General features: G+C 51.1%; 1 protein-coding gene across 5 annotated transcripts in view; it reads left to right on the top strand.

The window, feature by feature from the left end:
• LOC116950856 (endophilin-A3-like) overlaps nucleotides 1-22,030 on the top strand; it is a 69,371-nt gene that overhangs the window by 4,513 nt on the left and 42,828 nt on the right. The window lies entirely within an intron of this gene.

Here is a 22,030-nt window from a genome sequence, read left to right as displayed (position 1 = left end):
ACAGCCCTTTTGTCAGCCCCGCTGCTGCTTGACGGGCTTCCTCCGTGGCGTTATGGGTCATGGTGGGGGTTTATTTTGGCCATACTTCACCACCCTGGTCAGTGCGTGTTGGTGAAGGTGTGGGAACTTCTCAGCCTCCAGTAGAAACAAGGGATTTCGCGGAACTTCCCCTCTGCTGCCGGTAGCCTAGCACCCGATACAACACGAATTACGGTAATCAACAACTCTTGCCCACGTGCCGATGCGCAAAATGTAAACCCATCATGATCGGTGCTCGGCAGTGAATCTGTGCGTCCGCTGCGTGCCTGTTTGACGCGCATCGGGGTCGTGCGACACGCGCACACGTGTCGTGCGGTATGCAATATTTACGAACGCGATTCAGTTAACTGTTCTCGATGAGCATCGCGATGAATGACTGAATATATTTATCCAATACACATTCGGTAATAAATGTTCAGCCCCCGGACGAAGCTCTCAAGCACGTGGAGCGAAAAACGTCAGAGGTCATCGCCTTCGTCGGCAAGCGATAACAACCCAAACTTTCCCCGGAGGGAGACGAGAGAGATAAGCGGGCGAGTTACCCACGCGGCGACTTCTACTTTGCACGGCCCGGCGGCCCCAACGATAGGCAGCCAAGCAACGTTCCAGTGGCGGCAGCAGAAGAGCAACCACCTGTGGCTGCATGCAAGAGGTGCTCGCAGCGGCGTGCGTGGGGAGGGTGGGTGATTGGGTTGGCTGCCTGCCGCCCGGCGTTTGAAGTGAGCGCGCGCCTGCCACGGTTCGCATTCCATAGCGGGCGTTTGATGGTTCTCGCGCCTCCTGATTCTCGTCGGGAATATTGCCGAGAGCAAGTCGTTGGGTGGTCGCGTAGCGTCTGCGGGTTGTTGTGTGGTGGGGCCGTGGCGGTGCGGCGGTGAGCGCGCCGCTCCACGAACCCGACAACCCGGGGTTCGATTTCCGCTGGCGGTCAACGGCGATGACGATGATCTCAACCGGTCCTGGGCCCTCCACCCTGGGTCGACTCGGCCTCAAATGAGTACCTGGTGCGGTGCATCAACATCGCCACTAGGGAGACAAAAGCGTCGTGCTGGCCACCCCCCCTCCCCCACCGTGTGCCGTGCCGGCCTTCATAGTTGCTCGCTTACAGCACTTGCTTCTACAGTCTGTTAAAGGCTGTACAGGGGATCTTTGTCTTTGTGGTGGTGCACGTCTGTAATGCGGCACTTTGAAGGTGAGAGTTGTTGGATCGTGTCACCACCATCAGTAGCCGTGCTCAGTCGACTGCTGGATGAATGCCTCCTGCCACTGCCGCCAACCACCTCTCACCGATCCCGTACCGAGCCGCCTACCCGTAGGTTCGTGAAACTCGGCTGGGCTGCGGGGTGGCCAGGAGGTGGTAGCACAGCAAATAGGTTTGCGAACGTATTTGTTGCGCACGCCACTTTTGGGTGCTACATGCGTGGAGGGTTTTCTCCAGGTAAGGTCCAAAGTTTTCGCCCCGCAGCCAAAACAACGATTCAGAAATATAAGGATAGGTTTTACCCTTTCTGGCAATAAAACAGTTGTGTTAAGATGTTAAAACACCAAACGGAAACCTTTTGCTCTGGTAGTATATGCATTGTCTTTGAAACTGATTGGTCCACAACAGAAACAGCTTATGATGTAGCTGCACACAACGATTCAGCTGTTGGCCTAATATCCCAATTATAATGAATCCTCAATATATTCCTCAGACTCACTGTTCCCCGTATAAATAAATGACACTTATGGTTAATATTGAATTAACATAAAAGAGCCTGTGGCATGTTTTCATGCGAGTATTATCATTGTTGGCTAATCCCATAGCCCAACGGCCTAATTTTTTGTATAAAATAAATGAATAAATGTATTTTTACGATAATGGCACAGGCTGGAAACAAAACAAAAATCAATCATCGCGTTTATAATGCCACCGTATTACAGGACAATGCACAGTAAAGCAGGTTAACGTTTCGGGCAATTCCCTTTCTTCAGGGTGGCGAGTCGGTAGCATTTTTGAGTATTTGGAGAGGGCATTTTCCATTGTGGGTACCTCTGACGCTGGGAAATTGGGGGCAGTGCTGTGGTGGACTTGTACGTTTTTTTTTTCTAATGACTCTTCCTGACCTGCCTTGTGAAATGATGGAGTTCATAAAAACCTCACAGAGTGCTGATGTACACTGCGGGCCAAATGTCTTGTGACCCCCAATTAATAAACCCGTTAAAAAAAATCCTTTGCATATTCATTTTTTGTTTTAAATATACCTTGAAAAATATTATCTTTTAGAAAATTAAACGGGCGGGGATCACAAGACATCTGTTGCACCCCGTAGAGAATTCCAGATCGTCATCATCATCGTGAGCCATGATCAATCCACGGCTAGCTGATTGTCCTTCCAAGTTGTTTGCCATTCCTCACGTCTCTGCTGTGCAAGCATTCTCCTCGAAGCCCGTACATGAGCTCATATAACTGCTCCATCTCATCGGCGGACGTTCTGTCAGACGCGTTCCTTTCGTTGGCTTTTATATTAGATGATGAATGTAATTAAATAATCTCTCGTTTAAAAGAACTCCACGTAAAAAAAAACAATGTAAATTTTAGCCTTTCGCCCTATGAGCCATCAATAGTTGGGTTAACCAGCAGTGTTCTCTTTGAGGTGCGTGCTTATCTGGACCAGCTTCGACCTTCTGGGTCTCATCAGCAGTCAGCTGTGCTAAACGAATGTCGCTGGTTTACAAGATGTTGTTGGTGAGTGCACCCCCTCTACACACCATGGGTCGTCGGCACAAAAAAAGCACAATGTTGCATAAAAATCCTCGCCAAAATGCTGCATTGGTGCATTCTAGGCAATCAAATACTGCACTGTACGTGCGTACGATATGTGCGTACATCCTCTTTGTCAATCCACTGCTGGATGAGGGCTTTCCAAAGTTGTGTAGGTCACTAGGCGCATACCGCAGTTCACCACGCTGGTCAGCGCGGGTTGCATAGCAATGCAGTTCAATAATGAATAGAGTTCAACAATGGATTATTGTTCTCCCAGACTAGCCTCAACCATATTGACCCATGGGCCTAAGATGCAGGTCATTTTCCACGTGGGGGGCAGGGAACGGTAGGCGAGTTATTTGATAAAGAATTTAAATCAGTTCCTGCTTGGGCGGAATTAATATTACAGATGCGTGAGCTGCTCAGTGAGTCTTTGTGCCATAATAACTTGGAAACAGGGTTGGTGTTTACACGCAGAAATGGAGCCATCTTGTGTGTTAAAATCGGAATGTTTATTTTTTTTTCTGGAGGAATTCCATGAGCTATATGAAGCTCTTTTTCACAGATGTCCAGTAGGGGCTGGTAAGAACGTTACAGCAATAAAAAATTAATAAAAACACGATAGGAGTGCAAAAGTACAAGGAAGGTGAACAAATCACTCAAACACGTACAAATACAACACTAAACCAACCCCCATTCTGCCAGACAAAGCCCATGAGGTATTCACTTATTTTTCAGAAGCGACCTGGCCACAAATTATCGCTCAACAAAATGGCCCATCATTTGGATACGTATAGCAGCAAAATCGTCTAAATAATCTCAATGCATGTTGATTCTAATTGTGGAGGGGAAAACCGGAGGTACCCGGAGAAAAAAAAATCCATGCAACCACGGAGAGAGCGATACCGCAAACTCCAAATATACCGCAGCAGACATCAGGGTCAAGGGCGAACCCACGACCCCCTGCGTACAAAGACACTCACGTGCAGGACTTCAAGGAACCTTTGATTGCAGTCGAGCAAAGGAGGATGCCGAGCTGTCCGCGAGGGTTTGCAAATGCGCTCGCTGCGTGCTGGCTGAGTTCCACTTGGAGCCCCCGGGGTGTCTGCCGTACGGAATAAAAAGAATCGATCGACACCAAGGAAAATTCGCGCTCGAAGCAACTATTTATTCTTGTCCTTCCAGATCAAACTGCCAGCAAATCCGCTTTCAATTTAGGGTTCGTGATCAAATATGCTTAATATTCTCATTTACATTTTTCTTGTTATATTTCCCGCCCCGGGTTGATCTGCTTTGTGATATTGGCGTCTTGTAATGAGACCAAGCATCCATTTGGATCTGTGGCAGAGCTGAGTGCACTGTGTTAGACAACGGCCCACGGAAACGGATATCAAAGAGCTACCTATGAGATTCTTTCAAATTGACGTTAGTAGGGGCTAGTGCTCTCCCAGCCACCCTGCCTCGTGAGAGTAATTTTGACAGCAAAACCATTTTAAATTCTCACAGCTGCAATTTAGCAGGGTTAAGTGCAGAACAATCTTTAAGGTGATTATTTTTTTGTGCAGTCATTGATGATTGGGAGTATGACCATCAAATCACTACGCTTGAGAACCCTGTATTGTCACAACCCATTCTATGCGGGTCTATGGGTCTCTATGTGAGTCTATGTTTCTCTATGTAAGTCTTATTGGTCGATGTGAGTCAGTGGTGACTGAGCTGATACTTGTAAACTCACTACGCTCGAGAACCCGTTTTAATCACAACCCAGTCTATGTGAATCTACGGGTCTCTGTGTAAGTCTATGTTTCTCCATGTAAGTCTCATGGCCTATTTGAGCCAGTGGTTACCGAGACCAGAAACTCGCTCCGCTTGAAAACGTGGCGTAGTAGTCACAGGCAGCTACCAGAGTTAGAAACGCAGGATCTCAGCCGTGCCGACTCAACGCTGCTCCAGCCACCTCAATCAGGCTTCATTTTAAGAGATGTAAATTCATCCGCCTGAAAACCTCCATTGATTTTACCTAAGAACACTTTTGCCAAGGAAATGGCGTTCTCAGCAGTTGAGTTCTGAGCTTAATTCAATTGAGCCTTCTCACAGCAACTGCAATACGGTATCGTGATTAAAACATATTCCTTCACTGTGGCCATCTGAAAACGATTGCAGCATTGCATTCGTTCCTAGCTGCTGCAAGCTGTCTTGCTAGCAGTCGAGTCACTTGGTGGTCGCTCATTCCCTGCTGCTCAGACTCGAGACTTTAACTCAGCTGGTAAGGCCCCCATTGAGCTGGGCAGTTCGTGTACAGGGGCGACCGCAGCCCAATACCGTCGGTAGTGGCGGTAGTTGCAGACACAACTCGGGCTGGGAACGTGCAAACTCACCAGAGCAAAAACAACAACGAATCATTTACAAACGGAACCCCGGATAAACAACGAACGGGGCTCGCATGCTAATCACAGACGCGTGTAAATAAACCGCATGCAAAGCCTCGGACGTAACGGAGCCCGGGGTAGAGCGCTCGCAATTGTGGCAGAGGTAATCTCGCAGCGTGGCCACGATCGCGCGTGCTGAACGAGGTAGACCTGGAACATTGAGAGATTGCTGATGAGGACTTTCCAAAAAGTGTTGCGGACCCCTTGTTGTTGGAGTTGTGTGCCCTCTGCTCTCAGTACTACTTACTCACCGCCCAATGTCGTGTCTTTGACCTTCCCGTTCTCTGCCCTGCTGCCGAAAGCAGTCTCCCAACTACAATGTCATCCCATTGGCGTTTAACTTTAAAAAATATATAGATATGTGTCAACACCTTTGTGTTGTCACCGTGATGCACGCATCCCACGTTTTGCGGCTGCGTCTTGGGATGCAGTTGCATGTAGATGCTGTGCAAAAAGATGCAAAGTATTGTTTGTATGTAAGTCGCACCGTATGTAACCAACAGTGGTAATCAGAGGTGCGTGAATCATTATGATGATTCACCTCGGATCCCCACTATCCGATAAATCTCTGCGATTCAGGGGCGTCAACTTTGTTCGAGAAATTATTGTTTATTTAATGATTTGCCTTCTCGTTTGCATCGTTTCTTGTTTTTTCTCACGTAATTTTTGTGCCGTTTTGTTCTATTAGCCTAAATTCAACATTGGCATATCACGCTTTGGTTCTTTCGGTAAAGTCACGTAGAAATAAGTAAAATAAAATCATACTTTCTTTCTACGTGACTTTACCGAAAGAACCAAAGAGTAATTTCTGTAGTCAGGAAAAGCTTTGAATCTAATTGGGATATAATTTGCGCAAGTCGACAAACGTAAGTTCTTACGTGCGTGATTCGACGAGCGAAAGCGAGCCTAAGCAATCGTTATTAAACGATAAATTAACTCGTCATCGTGAAGACTTTTTGGCATCGCGGTCACAAAGTACCGTCGTGGAGATCGTGAATTTGAGTAAAGTCTGAAGTTAAATGCTTGATAACCTGTGTATAAACACAAGATTGGGCGCTTGCTTGATTACCTTTCAAAAATGCCATAAGTCACACGCTGGAAGTACAAAGCTGTCTTTTTCAGTCCATGGACATGGAGTGGTTGGCAGTGCCACAGCAGCTGTGTGGAGGGGGGGTGGTTGGAGGCACGAGGGGAGGGGGAGAAGGGGAGGTGAGGGGTCATCGCGCTGTCCCAATGCAAACTGGGAACCCCATATTTCAGATATTTTTACATTTATTGTTTCCAAATCGATTTGAAATGCCCCCCAAAAAATCCCAGAAATGGACGAAAATGAGCCACTTGAATACCCACCCCGCTCCCCCTCCCCACCCCAGTGAATTATACATTTTTCCCCACAACGTTAAACTCGTAGCCTCAATCATGGCTTTTAGACACCTTTTACCCTGGCGTGGCTATCGTGGACATTGTGCCACCCCACCCGGCAGGCCCGACCCGCATCATTAGACACGACCAGCAGAGGTGTTGGCAAGTCAATTTGCTCGTCTGTCATCTCCCTGCCCCTAGGCTGCGACGGGCGCGCGCTGCATGCCCAAGTCGTCGGACCCCGTAATGTCCGGTGACGTGGCCGGGTTCCTATCGTACATTGTTTAACCCGTACACAGCTCGCCGCATTCCCTTCACGCCACGTGGGGCTGTTTGCTCTAACAGTGGGGGGGGGGAGGGAGGTTAAATTTGGCGGTGGCGAATAGCTCGCTAGGCATGTACGCTGGGATTGCGCCAATTAATATCGCGGGGTTTTAATTTGCTCAAATTAAAGCCTGGAACACAGATCCCAGGTTTCCATGACGACCGGGCAACAGGCGGCCGCCTCGCGTTACTCGTTAAGTTTTTCACAGGCCAGGGACGGACTGGGTTGGACGGGAGAGCGAGAGAGTCTCCCTGCTCGCGCACCCGCAGAACAGGAGTAGAGCGCAGCTCCCATCAGGGGGATCCGAGATGGTGGTGGAAATTCCACGTTCCCATGGCGCGGACCAGCAGTCTGTCCCATCACCCGACCACTGCTTTCTTTCCACATAAGTGGTACTTATTTGATTGATTTTGGAGGGATGAAATTTCATGTTTCCCACCCTGATCGGGTCTTGAATTTGCAACCTTCACCGCGTCGTGGTTTTGCGGACTGTGTTTAGTCCGCAAGGACCATGAGTGGAGATTCCTCAGAGATAAATTGTAGTGAAGCGATATCAGTGGCAACCATTAAACCGCCCTTAATTCATAATTCGTGCGAGTTGGACATCACCCAGGCTCCTTTAACCTGAAAACCAGGTCTCCTTCACTCAGGCCCCTTTAACCTGGCTGGGTACCAGGTCCCCCTCCACCAGGATCCCCTTTACCTGAGTCCCAGATCCCCTTGGTCACCCCCAACCAGGTCTCCCATGACTTGGGCCACCTGGTTGCTTTGCTGCGTAGGCGGGCCGTGTGGTCGTGCCGAGCTCGGTGGACCTCGGCCTACGAGCGGCCCTCCCGCGAAGCCGCTCGGCACACAACGCCCACGCGTTGTACCGACCGGTGAGCGGCCGCTCGGTCAGTTCGACCCCCCCCCCCCCACGGCAGCTTGGCTCGCGGCCAGTGTGAAATGCGGCAGCGTTTTCTGCGCTTCATGATTTGACACCTCGGCCGAGGGAGCGGTACGCTGTCGTTGCCGCGAAAGTGGCTAAGTCGGGGAATTGGCGGAAAAGCCCTGCCGTGTGACTCGTCGCTGATCTCCTTTGGCTGCGATTCCATGGCCAGTCCCATCGGTCGTCGGCCATCACCACCCCTCCCTTCCCCTAGGCGCGATGCCGTCATGGTCTCTAAGTGCCACCCAATTACCTCAATGGTCAACGTGATGATGATGATGACGATGCAACTTTTTCTTCTCGGTCAAATTTGTATTTCACGGATCGAGTCGGGTGCCACGGTGGCTATGAGATGTTAACTACCTCGCCTGATATACAGGAGGTCGTGGGTTCGGTCGCGATCCAGATGCCTGCTGTATATTTGGAGTTTGCGTGTTTTCTCCCCGTGGTTGCGTGGATTTTTCTCCGGGTCCTCTGGTTTTTCCCCCCACATGTAGAAACATGCGTTTAGAGTACTGTATTTGGCACTTTATGGAGCTATCATTTGTTCCCAAGTCACTGCTGAAAAAGAGATATATATAGCTCACTAGACCTTACCTGGTAATACAAATTAGTTTAGTTTATAGTTTTAGCTGATTTGCGAACAGGAACATGATTTTTTCTAGAGCATAAAAGCAATTAAAAAAAAGAATAAGAACACTCGTAAACAAGGGTCAGTCGTTCACAGGGCCAAGAGGGGACAGAGGAAGGTTTTGTGCCTGGACTTCAACAGAGAAAATGTTGTGACAGTTCCGAACTGCCAAGGGTGGTGAATTCCAGAGGGGGCAGCAGCGGAGATGATGCCCTCTCATTGGCCGAAACTGGGTTTTTACGCAAGGCCTTGGTTGCACACACGCAGTCATTAAGATTGGGGGAGGGAGGGAGGGGGGCACTTGAAGGTATTTAAAACTTGAGACGTTCGTTTCACACAAAATGATTTTGTCGTGGGTCTGCAGTGACCGCGTTGTGGCAGACGGGTCGTGCGTCGCGGTCCGGCCAGAGTTAATATCCACGAATGAGGTCTCGGTTATTTCTCCGTTTGGCACCGTGCCAGGCGGGATGAGCGTATGTGCTGTTGAACTTCTTTCACACCGTACGTGGCCAACCGTGCTAATCGGAAGTGCGGGGGAAGGGCAACAAACTGAACGCATTTCAACAAGCGGTTCTAAATAATTCAGTTCGCGCATCGCGTGCACCACGTCGTAGTTGCCGGGCAGCGATGTGAACGCGAGTGTCGTCAACGCCGCCGTCGCCATCGCCGTGTCGTCGGCATAGCCGCCGCCATCGCCGTTTCATTCGTGAACGTCGCGCGATCGAGGGGTTTTACAGCCGAGCGATCCGTCGTCCGAGTTGTTTTACAATTCACGTCGCGTTTGATCGTTCAGATTGACCGTGGCTTGCTGCCTCGTCAATCATTGATGTTCAGGCCAAGTTATAAACAATAACTTGTGAACTGAGGCCTTACAGTGTTGCCTTCATGCTTGAAGAATAGAAGTGTCCAAATTTGGTGAACTCACATTTGCTCACCTGCTTATGCACCTTTCCACTCGTTCGCTCGCTCACCCACGTGCTCACCTGGTCGCTCTCATGCTCACCCTCACACTCACCCTTTCACTCATCCGCACATTTACCGACTCACCTGCTCATTCACTTGCTCACTAACTCGCTGGCTTACTCGGTCACCCACTCATTCACTCAGCACATTCATTCGCTCACCACCCACTCACCTATGCACCTCCTCACCCACTCGCACAATCACTCGGGCACTCACTCGATTCCTGACAAACTCACTCAGCTGCTCATTTGCTCAATCACCGACTCGCTCGCTCACTCAGGATAACCTATGTCTTGTGCATACAGTATGAGATGACGCGCGTCCAGGAGTTCATGTGCAGTCATTTGTGTAGTCGTTTCTGCGTCACCGGTGAATCGTTCAACAGGTCGCAAAAGGGTTCGGAGATTTTTTACATGTGGAAGTGAAAATCGGTGTTTTGTCACACGGCAAGTCGCCATATAGCTTGTGTTGATATTACAGTAACATTTCACGGTGTCAATATAAGTCATCTGGGACTTTCACCGGGGACTCTTGATCTTTTTCCTTCCTTTGGGAGTGGCACGTGTAAAAAAAAAAAACACGGATGATAGGTCAGAAACCGCAACCCCACGTCCGAGGTTCCTTCATTAAAGGCGCACGCCACAACGCCGGCCTAGCCACTGGTATTCCCCTCCTCATCCTCCTCCTCCTCCTCGCCAACTGCCGCTCGTCGTTATTAAACCCTGCCCGTTTGCAAGCCAAACGACTGCAGTGCGGCTGGGAGGGGAGAACATAGATGCGTGGCGATTACGGAGCCGTCTGACACCTCTGCCGCTGCCCTGTCACGCCGGAGGCATTGATTCGCGCAGCACGCGCTGAGCGCCGCACGCGGCACGTGCCGCACATGCCGCACATATACACGCGTGGCAGACATCATTCGCACACACCCCACCACGCGCACACAGATCTTACCGCACAAACACACACACACAGTGAACACGCCGCACGTGGCACACACTGTGCACCGTACACGGCGCGCTCCGCACGCAGGCACACATTCCACTTACTGAACACACTGCAGACATCATTCGCACATCACGCCACGCAGATCTTGCCGCACGCACACCGCACATGCACACAGGCAACGCACAGACTTCTGTGCTGTACATGGCATGCAAAACACACTGCAGACATCACACACAGACGCACAAACACACCAGGAAATCCCTTTGACTCGTAACATTTGATAACACCGTGTAGGTTTTGTACGGTTATTATCGACTGTGCTGAGACTGTCCACTCTTCGTATAAATAATGACACCAGATCTGAAATTAGTCCAAACTGGAAATTCATCAACCCCCTCGTCCAATGATTCTAGGCTTCTGTTCAGTTAATGGGTGAGCTATTTTAGTCTCAATATTAGCATCTTCTTCGTGTTGTTTCTCATTTAACTCGTCCTCTTTGTGCAATATTGTGAACTCCATTTTCGTGTTCATAATGCCCATTGCAGTCTTAACTAATCGATTTTTGGCACACAAAGTTCAAAGCACGTATTGTGAAGTTGAGAAGAGATTTTTTTGACAATCGATGCCTCGTTACTAGTCTAATTTGGGCGACAGGGTGGTGCATTGGTGACACCCAAGAAGGACCTGGGTTCGACTCCCGACTCGGCCACCTTTCTGCATGTGGAGTTTGTACATTCTCCCCCTCCAGGTTCTCCGTTTTTCTTCCATAGCTAAAAAAAAACCCACACAATGTACGTAGTATTATGTTGAACTTCTTTCGCACCATACGTAGCCAACCGTGCTAATCGGAGGTGCGGGGGAAGGACAACAAACTAAACACACACAAATATCAAACCTATAACAATCTAGAACTGGTATTGGCCAAACATCCCAATGCTGAAATATTACCTGAAAATTACCTTATAGGGGATTATGTAAGAGAAACGTTGCCCTCAACTGCCAGAAACAACTTTGGCAGGACCCTCCCTGAAAAATTATCTGAAGACTTTCGTGAAGCCTTCTTGGGTAAATGTAAGGCAGCAGTAGTGGAATTAAAACCAATAGTAATAATAATACTCAGACGTACGTGCCACACTGTAGATTGAAAACGCATTTCTTTGAAACGTATTTCTGTGTTTAGTTTGCCATCCTACCCCAGCACCTCCGATTAGCACAGTTGGCTACGTACGGTGAGAAAGAAGTTAAACGTACGGTGCGAAATAAGTTAAACGTACACGCACGTGTACATTGAGACACTTTGGTTGAATCACGGACCACGGTCTAGATTGGAACCCCCCAATCTCAGTGGTGGCTGTTGGCTGGCTCACTGCCCAAGCCAACTTGAGCCACATTGAAAGTCTGCTGGGAGGGGCAGGGCAGGGCCGCATTGCTGAGTGGGGGAGGCGTAGAGAGGTAGGAGGAGGTGGGTGAGAAATGAGTGGGGGGATCTTCTGGAATCTGAATCAAGCTGTCATAAAATAATGCAGGACGCGTGATTTTTTTTGTCTCTTCAAGGATGCCGAGCGCAGGCCCAAAAGCCCCCAAAACGCCGAATGGCCAGTAACAAACAGCACGGTCGAAGGCGTCGTGGATAAGAGTTGCTACGTTTCTTACCAATAAACCGGCTTATTGGTAAGAGCTTGGGAATAATAGGACGAACGGCAATGACGATGGGTGGGGGTGAGTGGGTGGGGGTGAGTGGGTGGGTGAGTGTGTTGTGACTTGCAGTGTGGTAGGAGAGTGAGTGGATGGGGGGAGGTGAGTGTGTTGTGGTGACTGGCAATGTGGTGGGAGAGTGAGTGAGTGTGTTGTGGTGACTTGCAGTGTGGTGGGAGAGTGAGTGGGTGGGTGAGTGTATTGTGGTGACTGGCAGTGTGGTGGGAGAGTGAGTGGGTGGGTGAGTGTGTTGTGGTGACTTGCAGTGTGGTGGGAGAGTGAGTGTGTTGTTGTGACCTGCAGTGTGGTGGGAGAGTGAGTGAGTGGGTGAGTGTGTTGTGGTGACTGGCAGTGTGGTGGGAGAGTGAGTGGGTGGGTGAGTTTGTTGTGGTGACCTGCAGTGTGGTGGGAGAGTGAGTGTGTTGTGGTGACTAGCAGTGTGGTGGGAGAGTGAGTGTGTGGGTGAGTGTGTTGTTGTGACTTGCAGTGTGGTGGGAGAGTGAGTGGGTGGGTGGGGGTGGGTGTTGTGACTTGCAGTGTGGTGGGAGAGTGAGTGGGTGGGTGAGTGTGTTGTGGTGACTGGCAGTGTGGTGGGAGAGTGAGTGGGTGGGTGAGTGTGTTGTTGTGACTTGCAGTGTGGTGGGAGAGTGAGTGGGTGGGTGAGTGTGTTGTGGTGACTGGCAGTGTGTTGGGAGAGTGAGTGGGTGAGTGTGTTGTGGTGACTTGCAGTATGGTGGGAGAGTTAGTGGGTGGGTGGTTGTGTTGTGACTTGCAGTGTGGTGGGAGAGTGAGTGGGTGGGTGAGTGTTGTGGTGACTTGCAGTGTGGTGGGTGGGTGAGTGTTGTGGTGACTTGCAGTGTGGTGGGTGGGTGGGTGAGTGTGTTGTGGTGACTTGCAGTGTGGTTGGTGGGTGAGTGTGTTGTGGTGACTTGCAGTGTGGTGGGTGGGTGAGTGTGTTGTGGTGACTTGCAGTGTGGTGGGAGAGTGAGTGTGTGGGTGAGTGTGTTGTTGTGACTTGCAGTGTGGTGGGAGAGTGAGTGGGTGGGTGAGTGTGTTGTGACTTGCAGTGTGATGGGAGAGTGAGTGGGTGGGTGAGTGTGTTGTGGCTTGCATTGTGGTGGCTGAACACACGGCGTGGATGAGACAAAACAGTCAGACTCAACGTTGGGGGAATTCATGAAAAGAGTTATTATGGCACTAGCAATAGAAGAGTGATGAGGAGGCGACTGTCCGTCGATGAGCGAGTAACATGAGTGAATCACTCTAATGATGATTTAAAGTAATGATTTGCATCCACTGCTGGATGAAGCCCTCCCCATACTGTGCCAGTCCTGGGGATTGTTAAGCCATACTTCACCGTGCTGATCACTTGGTGAAAATGAGAGGAGGTGAGGGTGGGGGGAGTACAGCAGTGGTAAGGGCGGTGTTCACGACCGGTTCAGATAATATCACTCTCCACTGGTGCTAGTCGTGGCCACGAATCAAATCCGCATTGTCGGGTTCAGAGTGCATTGCGTTCACCGCTGCGTCAGCTGTTCACCTCCGCGGTAAATGCAGCTGTTGCCAAATACGGCGTGGTCGTGAGATTTCGGGACAATGCCCGGGGAGAGGTGGGCCGCGTCATTGCGCGCGGGCGTGATTATGTTTTTGCCCCGTGGTGTCCACGTAGCCGTTGTTTCGTGTTCGTCATCCCCTGTACCGTTAATTGAACGGTGTTCACCACCGCAGCCGCCGTTGACGACAGAGGGCGAAATCCGCACTCTGTTTACATTTTTATCGAAGGAAATGAACGTCTAAGGTTACTCCCCCCCCCCCACCTTCTTCTGTAGTACAACGGGAGAAGCTTGTAATTGGATGTCTAGTTTGGCGATCCACTCTGTGGCTTCCTGAGATGCCGAGTGGAGAAATGAGGTGCCTCCTCCTCCCTCAAACGGATCTCTGCAGGGCAGGGCGATGCGGTGCGTCCCACGGTCTGGGTCTCGTGGCCACGGTCGCAGTCCCTCACCTTCCAGTCGTGCAGCGGGGTGATCACCCCTGTGCGCATTCCGTTGGGTGACTTACCACCGTTCAAGTGGAGAAGCATCAACCTCCCATTCTCAAGCAGCTGTTCAAGACATCGGCTCACTTCATTGCCCTCGGTGTAATGTGCAGCGGATCAAATAACAACAGTGAGCCACTCTTTGGTTCTTTCGGTAAAGTCACGTGGAAAGAAAATAAATTAAATAATTATTACTTTATTTATTTCCTGCAGTCACGAAAGCTTCGAATCTAGTTTGAACAACAACGAGATTGATTTGTTTTTTGAAAGAGCCCCGTCCTCCTTCACGCCGGGGCGTCACGGAGTGCTTCATGAGCTAGATGTCTCTTTTTCAGGAAGCGACCTGGCTACAGATGACAGCTCAACGCGTGGAAATTTATTGCAGCCATATGATCAGAACGCCTTGATGTTCATTCTAAATGCGGACGGAAAAACCGGAGAACCCAGAGGAATAAATCCACGTGACCGCAGCGAGAGATACGTGCAAACTCCACAAATATACAGGTCGGGATCGAAGCCACGAACCCAATGCATACTAGGCGAGGGAGTTAACATCTCACCACCCTCCGGAGAAGCAACTTGTATCGCATCACACCTCGACACATTTGAAAGGGCACCCCAAGTGGCAGCTGCCCCTGCCTCCGGTCGTGCCCGCCGTGGTACGATTGAGTAGAATCGACTGTGGTCGTGGCGCGAATGAATGGGAAATGATTGGCTCTTGATTTGAATTGTGCGTCGTGATCATCAGACTCCGTGACTGGTTACATCTCCAGCCATGAGCCAAAGTGCTCGTCCGCGCACACGTGTGCCGTTTGTGGAAAATCCACGTTGCCATGACAGGGGGATGACCACTGTTGGCCTAGTTGACCCCAAGCTCGGAATTCCGAACACGAGTCGAGTGTGCTAACCACAGTGCCACCTGGCCTGGGTGATCGTTTAGTTTTAACACATTGCAGTACAGCCGTTTGTCAGTCCGCTGCTGGATGAAGGCCTCGCTATGCCCTGTCGATCACGGGGGAGGTGACTTGGCCATTATTCATTCTGCGCTGGTCATGACAGCTTGGCCACTCGGGGAAGATTATTGGGCTGCTCTAAATTTCCACGTGGTATTCCACTTTGTTGAGCTATCGTTTGTGGCTCGGTTGCTTCTAAAAAAGCAGCTAATAGCTCAGTGGGCCTTACCTGGTAAAATACAATTATTTTAGGTTTTCTCGTGATTTGTTTACCTTTCCTACACTTGGCACTCCTATCGTGTTTTTGAATTGTTGTTGTTGTAACGTCCTGACATGTTGCGGCTTGACATCCGTGAACAACAGCTTCATAGCTCATCTCGTTCCTGCAGTGTAAATACATATTCTGAATCTGAAGGCGCAGGGGGCCGGCTCAGCATCTGGGCCCAGTAATTTTGTAGCTGACGAACTCCCACCAGGGTCACGGAGGTGGAGTGCGCGCGCGACCGACCATTGCCGGCCCGCCGCAGCGTATCACCGCGAGCGCTGCGCAACGGGCGAGCGAACGGGATGAGCGACGGGATTGGTAGACGAGGCTCGGCCGGCCGGCCGGCCGGCCGGGGCGGTCGTCGGCGGAATCGGCCCCGTGGTGTTTTGTGCCGCTTCGTGGGAAACCGCGCAGGCTGCCAACCGCTGTGTCCAGACCCGCACCTCCGATTAGCACGGTTGGCTACGTACGGTGCGACAGAAGTTCAACGTGCTTGCATACGGGCGTACGTGATCCAAACCCGGCACGCTTGGCTTGCGGCGAGGCATCGTTGAGCGCGAGGCATGCGCTCGCGTCCGCTGGCAGCGCTCGCCGTTAAAAGCAAACCAAGCCAAAGTTTAGGGGTCCCCCTCGCCCCTGAGCTGCGTTGGGGGGTGGGGGGGGTCCCGGACAGATTGGCGATTAAAATTGGGAGGCGCGCGTCATATCTCAGCGTGAACTCGGACGCTCGATTGTTATTGTTGTTGATTGAAAATAACACGAGAATAGGAAACACAACCTTGTGGTTAAGAAGGGGGCGCGTGTGGATCACACAATGCATCGGCCGTGATCAATCTACTGCTGGATGAAGGCCTCCCCCAAGCCGTTGCACTTGGTACATAACGGAATGTGGTCCGTGACTAGCCAGCGAACGTCTTTTGAAATTGAGTACCCTCGCCGCCGCCACCGCTGCTGCCCCGCCGGTTCACCGTGAGCTGCTGAAACCCAACCGACGTGTTTGGAGTTCAGTGGTAGACTCAAATAAATAAATAGAGGGAGGCGGATTGAGGACCTGCCGCTGCGGTTAGCGCACCGCGCTCTGAATCCGGCAATCCTAGTTGATTTCCCAGCCACGGCCAACATCAGTGGCGAAAGAATATCTGAACAGGCATCCCACTTCACCAAACCCCGCAATGGCCCACGTGGTGAAGCATGGTTATGGTTGCCACTTTCTCCACCGACCAAACCCAGGCGGCGTATTCCTCACTCGGCGCACGGCTCTATCGGCACCGCGCAGTGTCCTCAAATAAAGTTCAACACAATGCCGGGTACCAGATCTCGGCACAAATCAATTCCCCGTCGCCCGAATGCAGAAGCCACTTCCCCTGACTGTCCGGGTCAGTCCGGGGGAATAAGTCCGGATCCGGCAACCCCAATGACTGAAAAGCGTGGGGCGGGCTTCATCCAGCAGTGGATTGATGGTAGAGCGAGAGCGCTGAGAGTAAACGTGAGGGAGGAACAAACAAACAAAAAAGTAGCCGCGCTCTGGCAGCATGGCTGTATTGTTTTTGCAGCGCAATTGTTAACCGGATTCGGCGCGACGAGAGGTTGCGCAAGACCGATGGAGGAATGTACAGTGTTAAGTGGCAGGTGAAAGCCCATGTAGAGATGATGAATATCTGGCTGGAGAGGCAAAAAAAAACAAAGATCCCCTGTGTAGCCTTAACAGACTGTTGGGGCGAGTGCTGTTCGTGAGCACCTATGAAGGCCGGCACGGCACTCGAGGGGGTGGGTGGCCAGCTCCACGCTCGGCCGCCTTTGTCTCCCTAGTGGCGATGTTTGCACACTGCACTATGTACTCATCTGAGGCTGAGTCGACCTAGGGGAGCCCCAGGACCAGTTCAGGTAATCGTCACCGGTGTTGAACCCGGGTTGCTGGGTTCGAACCGCAGCGCGCTAATGCTACATTCCCACTCCCCGCAGCCACATGGACACAAGGCAACTCCCCTCAACGTGAACTTTGCACGGTAATGCTCGCCGGGCGGCAAGGCGGTGGCAGTGCTTAACGCCTGTCGTGCCCTGCAGCAAGAAGGGCCTAAGTTAGATTCCCGACCGGGCGTCTCTGTATGGGGTTCGTATGCTCTCCCCTCTTCTACGTTGTTTTCCTCTGGGTTCTCCGGTTTCCTCGCATAGCGAACAAAAAAAAGACACTGGCATTGGGCCACGCATCCCAAAGCTGAAAAATTACCTGCAAATTACTCAATTGTGGATTACGTAAGAGAAACGTTGCCCCCGACTGCAAAACACTTGACAGGACCCTACCTGTCAAATCGTCTTCAGACTCAGTGAAGCTTTGTATGTACGTTGAACTTCTTTCGCACCGTACGTAACGAACCGTGCCAAACGGAGGTGCTGGGGAAGGACAACATACTAACAACAACAAGCAGTTCTAAAGGAATTAGTTTTCAATCTAGATTATTGGAAGGAAGATTGGAAGAACGTTCCAGACGGCCGAAGAAACGCATCTGAAAGCGCCACGCGATGCGGCGACCGTCTTTGTTCGGCGTCCTGGCAAAAGCCGCTGCGGCGAGGATGAGCGGAGTTCGCGTGGTGATGGTTTAGGCCCCTTGACGAGATTCTTGGGTTATAGGCCATCCATTGAGTACGCATGGAGGGGGGGGGGTTAACCCAAATGCGTAACTTGCATATGCGGGGGTCTACTGACAATGTACGCATAGGAAACAGGGGGGAGGGTGAAGCCTCGACAATAGTTTGTCATCATTGGCCTTCAAATGAGTTAGATAGTCCACCGGTGGACTATCTGTTTGCTTAAACACGTTAATATTATTAATCCTTGATCGTTTCTGCGTGGATTAAATATCGGCCGTTCTATAGGATTCGGGGGGGGGGGGGTGTAAAAAGTCCGCGTGCGTACAGGGAGGGGGGGAGGGGTCAAGTTTTGACAGATTTTTGCGTACGTACTAAATGGATGGCCCCTAAACAAGCGTCGCGCAAATTATTCCAGTGAAATCACGCATGGCAACATCGCCATCTCCCGCCCCAACCCCCCCACCCACCCCCACTGCAAAATACTTTGTCGAAACTTCCTGCCATGAAAGAGTTGAGACTCCGTGGGGCTTTTTTGGGAATACACGGCAGTGGACACGGTCATCCCGTTACGGTCATTCCGTGTCAAGATTTTGCTGGTATTCTGTGTCGTGGAAGTTACGCATTCGGAATTAACCCAGGCCAAATGTTTCCGCTCGGTGTTGATTGGTCACTGACCTGTGTCCCCTTTGGTCGGGGGGGGGGGGGGGACAAAAACCTCAACGTGATTTTGGCGATCTCAAACCCGGTCATTGAGAAATAACGTTAGCCCGGTGAATACAGTGAGGGAAAAAATATTTGATCCCCAGCTGATTTTGTATGTTTGCCCACTGACAAAGAAATTATCAGTCTATAATTTTAGTGGTAGGTTTATTTGAAAAGTGAGAGACAGAATAACAACAAGAAAATCCATGGAGCCCCAGGCCGAGGGAGATTGACAGTTCTTTTGTTTCTTCCATTTGCGAATAATCGCACCAACTGTTGTCACGTTCTTACCATGCTGCTTTGGCAATGGTCTTGTAGCCCATTCCAGCCTTGTGTAGGTCTACAATCTTGTCCCTGACATCCTTGGAGAGCTCTTTGGTCTTGGCAATGGTGGAGAGTTTGGAATCTGATTGATTGATTGCTTCTGTGGACAAGTGTCTTTTATACAAGTAACAAGCTGAGATTAGGAGCACTCCCTTTAAGAGTGTGCTCCTATTCTCAGCTCGTTACCTGTATAAAAGACACCTGGGAGCCAGAAATCTTTCTGATTGAGAGGGGGTCAAATATTTATTTCCCTCAATAAAATGCAAATAAATTGATAACATTTTTGACATGCGTTTTTCTGGATTTTTATGTTGTTATTCTGTCTCTCACTGTTCAAATAAACCTACCATTAAAATTATAGACTGATCATTTCTTTGTCAGTGGGCAAACGTACAAAATCAGCAGGGGATCAAATACGTTTTTCCCTCACTGTACGTCTGTGGTGCTCATTGGCAGAGCTGCTGTAGTACAATACACCTGCACTTGAGTCGTGTGATGCTGCTCGGAGATCGTTGTCTCGTGTGGCTAGGTGCTGCACTTGGGCGAGGGCCTGGTTGGCTAGTGTGGTTAAGGCCAGGGTTAGAGTTCGTTGGGGCCTGGTTGGCTCGTGTAGTTAGGGGATGACGTTTAGTTGGCTATCGTGTGTTCAGGGCTAGGGTTCGGATAGAGCCTGGTTGGCTAGTGTTGCGAGCGCTTGCGTCTGGTTGGCTATCGTGTGGTTATGGATAGGGTGATGTTCGTGTCTAGTTTGCTATGTTAGGATTAGGGGTCAAGTTGGTGTGTTGCTGGCGAGCGTGGCGAACGGGAGGGCTCGTGTTAGGCCGGCTCGTGCCCTCTGCGCCCATCCCGCAGAGGTTTTCGTTTCCATTTCGGCGTCAAGAAACTGGGTGGAGACGAGCGGCGCTCCTCCGTGCTCGTTGAAGCACAGCGGTGACTCTTCTTCCGCTCGCTGGCTCTCTTCCATCGCAGAGGGTCACTCTGACTTCTTAGAGCACGCTCGTGCTTGGGACGGTTGCGGAGGCCGAGATTGCTTCATCGCCTTTTGTGGTGGGCGGGGGGGAGGAAACGGGTGGGGGGTGGGTGGGGTGGTGGGGGGGGCCAAAAAAATTAACGCCACACCGACGCCGGCCGGCACGTTGCGTGCGGGCGAAGGGTGATGGAGAGCTGGGCGGCGGCGATGAAAGTGTCGTGACGGGCGATGTCCTTCTCCCAGACAATTAGAATCGAGATGTGCGGTGTGAGTCACCGGGAAGACGCGGGCTCGGACGCCGTCGGGCGACAGAGAGACAGAGCGCGCACACCCCGTGGTTTTGTTGTCGGGCGTGTTGGGAGCGGCGGAACAGGTGACGGCTTGCTCGCGATTCTTCTGCGGGTCCACGGCGGCGCCCTTCACGCGACCCCCGAAGCGGTTCGTCGCCTCCCGAACTCCCTTGGCTCCTTTTTTGCGGGGGGCCATGGAGTCAGTGTCGTGATGCGCTCATTGCAGTTACTAGCTGCAGTCCGCTCGGGCGACTCCGTGGCAGAGCGAGCAGCCCGCAGTCGTGGGGGTCGAAAATTCAGATCTCTTATTTGGAACCCCCGACTCTCCACAACCGTTGGTTCCCAAGGATCCCCCCCCCCCGCCCTATGCCGATTGGCCGGCATTTTGGATCCTAGAGTTGAACAAAACCGTTCTCTCCAGCGCTGTGCGGCATTCTGCGACGCTCGCGCGGTGACATTTGACCCTCGCTGTCATCGCCCGCAGGGCCTCCTTCACCCCGCGCATCACCAAACACCGCACTGTGGCAGCCCCTCGTACACACCGTCTTCTCACCTCATAGCCACATCCTCATCTTCACCCCGTCATCACCATCATCATCTCCAACATCATTGCATCCAGCGCGTTTTGGTGTCACAATTCGGTCGCAACAGATCAACGCTTTAATTAATAATTGCTCGACACTTTAATCGCGGAGGTCAGAACACCGCAGGGGCAGATGCGGCTCTCTCCTGCGCTAACGGACATTTGAAAGTTTACCCGCAGCGTCACTGCGGTCACCAATCTCAAACCAACGGCCACAAGGTAACGCCACCGCACGCTCCGATCATTCGCCGGCAGCGTTTTGGGAATTCGCCACGAGGCTGCTTCTGAAGCCGCCCACGGCCTTGGCCCACTGTCCTTGACACGAGCATTGTTGTTACACGCTACCAACCAACTCCCCCGTCGCACAGAAGAAGAACCTGCACGAGTTCTGCGTACGAAAGCTCTCCTCTTATTATTTTGTGCTGACTCGAAGCGTTTAAGCTCGGTGCCCTGGCTGGAGTCTCGCTGCCCGTCAATGTAATCTCCCTCTCTGCTTTCCCACTGCCTGGCTCTCGTTACGAACACCGGGCGCAGAGGTTGCCGCTCGCCTCGTGGGTCGTGTCGTGGCCATGCTGCAGATGAAAGGGCCGGCAACTGCTGAGATCCTGGGTTTTAATCTGGGTGTCGGCCACACATCGGTTAAACTGAAGCCTCGGCCCATTCGTAAATAACACCGTGGCCTTAAATGGGAAAAATATATATAATAGGTGACATTTTGGGAATTGGCCCTTCTTTATAATGAGCCTGGATTCTCAAGTGTATTGATTTGATAGTCTTGGCCACTAATTGTATTGTATTAAATAATATTAATTATTATTGTTTGAATTATTATTAAATATTAAAATACAAAATCTTGACTTTTTCTTTTTTTACAAATAAATGCATGTATAAATGAATCGCGATTTGGTTTTAAATGTAACGATGCAACATATCGCTGCATTGTAAACCGTGCAAGGAGAGACGCACGGTGAATAATGCATCGATTGCAACTCTCGCTGCAGTCCCTGGAGCTTGCTGGATTTACCGGAGCTATGAAAACCCTGCGCCTCCTACAGAATCTGTCATCATAATACGATGCGATGGGTGGGTGGGCAGCCGTGTCCACCTCTTCTCAAATTCTACACGGATCCCGGAGGCACCGACAATAATAATAATAATAATCACGTACATTCCCACGCGGCAATCCCAACAACTTGGGGCTCTCCACCACCGCTACTGCCGCCTCCGCCGCCGCCTTAACCCTCGCCTGACCC

The sequence above is a fragment of the Petromyzon marinus genome, chromosome 40, assembly GCF_048934315.1.
Source record: "Petromyzon marinus isolate PM22_M1 ecotype Great Lakes invasive population chromosome 40, UKy_Petmar_22M1.pri1.0, whole genome shotgun sequence".
Lineage (NCBI taxonomy): Eukaryota > Metazoa > Chordata > Hyperoartia > Petromyzontiformes > Petromyzontidae > Petromyzon > Petromyzon marinus.
Note: the sequence above shows the minus strand (reverse complement) of the source record. Positions and strands in the feature narration are given on the sequence as shown.